We start from the raw sequence: 5,844 nt of genomic DNA, 5'->3' as shown, positions 1-5,844 counted from the left end.
CATGTGAAAAGTTATTGATTTTTTTCTCACATTTCTGGCATTGTCGTTTTTAGTTTGGAATTACAATTTTGTTTTGATTTTTTGAGGAATTTTTTTTTAGTTAAAATCCAGTGCCATTGAACGCTTCTTATTGTATCGTTATGAATCACTATTAATTGATTCAAAAATCTTAGGAATTAACTTCATCTTACTTCAATAAGGCGCTTACGTGAATTTAACGTCAAGTGTTCTTTACGAAAAATAAAGCTTACACGAGGGCTGCGGAAATTTACAATAAAAATATAACTGGGTTTTGTTAATATTTGTTAATTGGTACTTACCAAGATCTAATTGATTGTTAACGAATTCGTTATATGTCTTTGGGGTTTACTCGGGGTTTGTGTATGAACTTTTGGCTGCTGGTCTTGTTTCTGTGTTTTTTTTCACATGGGTATTTACAGATAATGAGGACTACACTTGCTCCACAAATCTCCAATAAAGCCTTATTCTTTTCACACGTGTCATTTTCTAAAAAAATATATAAATCTATTACTAAAGTAATCAGTCAAAAAATGATATTTTTCAACTTTACAGATAATGTTTTATGTTGAAAGTCAAAACATTTTTTCTGCTAAACTTTTGCATCAATAACAAGTTTGTTTTGGAGAAATCGTTGGAGAATATAATGCCCATAGCCGTTATGGCAGGCCTCCAAGTTCATTCAAATATTAGATTTTTCTCATTTTACTACCTATCCGATATAAAAACGTACATTTGATTTTTATCGTCTTGGAAAGCCTGTCACGGTTTCTTCAATATATTTATTTTGCAGAGGTATTTAGTTAAGTGCCTGGAAATTGTTTTGACTTTGAATAGTGTTAACCAAAATACACTGAACACCTCATAACGGTTTGTGCATAACAGCACACGTACACTGGAAGAAGTGTTAACCAAAATACACTGAACACCTCATAACGGTTTGTGCATTACAGCACACGTACGCCCTTGAAGACACGCCATTTTAAAAAAAAACGAATCCACAGAAACATTCAAGCAAACTAAAACATGTCATGATATTAGCTTGACCGACATAATTCTAACATAATTCTCGAAACTGATGAAAGGTTGACTTTTATTGCGCCCTCACCCCCCAACATTTGTAACATACTAGACATTGCTTTGAGGACTTGTGGTATGAAAGAGTCAGTTTTATGGTAAAATATACCATCACACAGTCTTCTGTATTCGGAATAGTTTTCACTTTGGTATATTTTATGGCCTATTGTTTCCGCAACATATAGGCAAGAGAGGCATAACATCGCCGTTCTTAATACGTCGGCCATTTGTCATCGAAAAAAACCTCGGATATATGCCGGTTCATCAGAAGTAGTTCTTGAAAATTTAAATAATAGTATTAATCAATTGTAATGTTTTAGCGTGTTGTTTGTATTACTTAGTTCAGACTGATTCCCATTGAAGTGTATAATTGTATTAATAATTAAGATCTCAAGATTTAAGTCATTAAGTTTTACTGTTAAATTGAAATTACTATGCGATTTTCTTGCATCGTATTTAAATGTAATGATTTCTGACATAGTAAACCGTTCAAATACATCTGAGTTTTTTCGATGGAAAATGACTGAGGTTTTCCGAATGATAACAATGTATTGTAAAAATTGCGCCCTATTCCTACGAAACTCAAAAGCGCCACCACTACTCCACAGCCTCATAAATAGAGCTACAGTGCAACCTATAATTAATATGTGCAAAGTTCTTTTTTAAGAAGAGCGTGTAATAAGTAGATGTGTGCCGGCTAATTACCATACACAACAGATATATTTGCATGCACCGTAACTTTCGTACGTTCTGTCTATGTACCGACGAATATTCGAAAACTAGATGATCTCAAAATAGGCAGAAGTAGGAATCGGGAGAAACGAAAGTGTAGCCAACCTGTATTATAGGGACTGTACACCAGATTGGCACAAAAAAGGTTTTTTTTCTGTAACGAATCTCAGGACAATTATTTAATAGAATGTGTTACGCTTTGATATCATAATTGTAAAAAAGTACCAAAATGTAAAAAGTAAATGAAATGTGTCAGAGACCGGGTTCGAACCCGTGTCGCCAAAATTGCAGTCCAGCGTCGTATCCACTGAGCTACGACGGCTTACTCTATTCGGGTGACATTATTAAGCTATACGCCTAACTCGGTAATATCACGTGATAACACCGACAAGCCAATCACGCATAAGGAATGAATTCTACTAGGTAGACATACCCAGTAATCTTTTTTAATGGAAAAATACGAAATAACTGCTAAACATAAATAAATTGTAAACTATGTGGTGCTTCAGTTAGTAAGTTTCAATGCATTGTACACATTAATAACAAGTTTATGACAGTTTTCGACAATAATTTTTTTCTTGCAAATTGATCATCTGGTGCACAGTTGCTTTAAAAGTGTATTTACACGGCACCACATTCTATGATTGTTGTCCATCAATGGCAATAATTGTTTGCATCTAGCGTTTGCGATTTGCTCCATCGCTTGCAGTGAATGCGCTGCAGTTAAACGGGGAAACAAAACAAAATAGTTAACAAATGGGAGAGATTGTTATTCTTATCTGAAAGCAAGGTTAATGCTTCTATTCGACAGTCTGAAAAAAAGGTCACAGTACAATTAGAAATCAAGACTAATTAATACCATTGAATGACATATTTTTTCAAAATTCCAGACCAAATGTTTGCAGGTAGTTCGTCTTCGAAACGAAGAAACAACTTCTTTGATGAATCATACTTTAAAGATGCACTCTTACTCCCACATGAGATTTACCACGATGAAAAGTATTGTTTTAATTGTCCAAAAATGATCAATAAATGTCGAAAGCAATGGTTCTTATGAAGGATATCGAGTTTGATTTGGAAGGAATGTACATTAAACACGTTATTTCTACCTTATGAGACTATAGTAGACCACAGTAAATATCAGTCAAAATTGATGCTTGTTATGCATATGTATGTATTGATTTCGAATAAGAGTGCCACTTTAACAAAGAAAACTTAGTTAAAGAGAAAGCGTTTACTATCATATAACAAGTTTTAAGAAAACACTTCTTCAAATTAATCTGCCATACAACTTAAAAAATAAAGTATATGTATTTTTTTATTCAATAATATGTCATGTTGAAATTATAGGAGAATATTATTTCAAATAATTTGCCAACGTAGCAATTGCATTTTCGAACGTTCTATATATATCACCTATCGATTTTGAATAAAGGACTGCTTCGGTAGATCGGTATTTAATTGAAACCTGACAATCCATTTAACGATACTAAAATTGGACACCTGTTAATAATACCAAGTCAAATAAACGCTTCTGAAATGAATGTGTATGATCAGATATGTGTTGTTTTAATTTAAAATGTTTGAAATGAATGTTAAGGATACATTTCGATATTTTTTACTTGTTTGGATAATATTTATCGGAATTTGGTTTCATTATATGAATCGTGGAACAGATAGAATCGCTGTTTTTAAACACCATACAGGTATGTTATTATGACTGATATGTGTTTTCAAAATTAACTGTAATCTTGCTCTACTTTAAACGTTTTTTTTTTGTGGCGAACTATTCGCAAAATAATCAGTATAAGCAGAGGAATTATATTACTGTACCGATACTGTTGTAGCTGCATTTGCTTTTTTATATATTTAACCCTGTTTCATTTCCATGCACAACGAACATATTTCTATTTGTGATTCAGCCTTCAAGATCGATGGACTAAATACCCCCTCTGCAAATGCGAACACGTACACAGATTCTGTCAGACTAAAAGAAGTGATGCTAAACTTTACCGATTCCGCTGAGAGTTGTCTTAGACATATAATAAATGCAACAAACTCAGATACCGTGGACAAAACCTTGGATGAGATCAACCATTTTCGAAGGTAAAATGGTTACAAACAAGCTTTTTTGCCTTGTTCATTTAGTGTACATAATTGTTCTGAATCGTTAGAGAGCATAGTTAGTATAGCTTATTTGTGAGTTCCTCTTAAGTTTTCATCCTGGAGAGCCCCAATGCCGTTATCCTAACCCTTATAAATGGAGATTTTTTTAATACTTTTGAGGAGTTTGTACTGTTTGTCCGATTGGATATATTCTTTTTGCATGTGATGTCTGTGCCGTTGAGTACATGAAGTAGGTTTATCAGTAGATATGCATTCGCTTTTTTCTTCATTTTAAAGTTGGTTATGACATCGTTTATTTTCAAGTGTTTTGTTTATTTTGCTATAACTGATAAGTATTTGGACAAGTAAGAAGTTGAATACTAACCCCCAGTGAACTCCTGTTTCACAGACCGTTCAAAGGCGGTAACCCCAACATTTTTCAATCATGATATTTTGATGTTTGTATAGTCTGCTTTGTAGTATTGTTTCGGTATATGCCTCTCATTTAGTGTCTGTTAGAACTGCACCTAAACATAATATATAACATTTTAATGTGGTCCTGTAGTGTTTACTTTATTGTTCAAAGCAGAAAACGTACGTAAATGGGTTACTAACTTACAGGCAGACACCATATTTGTAAATTACCTATTAGACATTTTGGTGTGAAAAATGACACTTTAAAAGAAAACAAATTTTAACGATTGAGTACTAATAAACTAATGCAACCACACAGTGAACGTCTGTTTCACTGACCGTTCCAAGGCGGTAACCCCAATGTTTGGACAAGTGTGAGGTTGGGTACTTTCGTAAGCTAGTTTTAACCCCCAATGAACTTCTCTTTCGCTGACTGTTCCATTGCGGAAACCCCATGTTGGGATAAGTGAGAGTTTGAATACAAATAAACATAGGAAACAGTGAACACCTCTTTCGCTCACCTCTCCAAGGCGGTAACCCCAACACTTATTTATAAATATTTTTGTTGTTCATGTGTTGTATATCTATGCTGTATGCTGTATGTATCTCATTGAGTGTCTGTTAGGCTTAAGCCTTTTTCCTCTATACACGATATTCGTTAAATATTTGGCTACCTAAAAACCCTGAAGTTTTCCTTGAAAATCACATGTCATGTAACGATTTGTATATTGTTTGGAGATCCTTGTACCTTTACAAGGAACTTGTTTAAAGTTTTGGCTACTGCAGGACTTGTCCCTGTATTTTCAGTCGTTTGTAAAGTCTTAATATGTCATCGATAGCAAGGTCCGATTAAGTTAAATAGATTTAGAATATTTTAGAGCAATTAAGAATCATTCATTATTTCAATATGTTAGTAGATCCTAAATAAATGACATGATGTTTAATTCTGCAAACATTCATTAATGTTATTCAAATTATTAAACCTCTTGCATTCACTTTCAGAATGTTCAAAAGCATTGGACTTACTGGGTCTCCCTTCAATGCCTAAACAAACCAGGCCTTGACTTAAAACAAGGCGATGTTATTCTCCCTAGCCTATCCTGCAGAAATAATGTAAGTTGTTGCACCAACTGGTTATTGTGAAGATATGCCTTATTTTTGTCTAATATTTCAATTCAAATCAATCTGATTGGATTCTTTTCTTTACATATAAGTGGTACTTCCATGTCAAATGTCAAACGTGATAAATATTAAGCAAATCGTATTCTAGTTTTAAGCACCAATACGGTATTATATCACGCCTCCAACATCAATGACGCAACGACATTAGTACAGGACTGTTCACGCAGTGACCCCTTATTTTACCATATAAGGTCACCAAACTTCGTATCGTACCAAATTGCGTATTTTTCTCCGATTCAGATAAGTATTCCGATGTATAAATGAAACATTTAAACATGTAAACAGGATGTAGACGTGATATATACGTTACAGTGT

This window comes from Mya arenaria, chromosome 13, assembly GCF_026914265.1.
Source record: "Mya arenaria isolate MELC-2E11 chromosome 13, ASM2691426v1".
Lineage (NCBI taxonomy): Eukaryota > Metazoa > Mollusca > Bivalvia > Myida > Myidae > Mya > Mya arenaria.
This window is presented reverse-complemented; position numbering follows the sequence as displayed.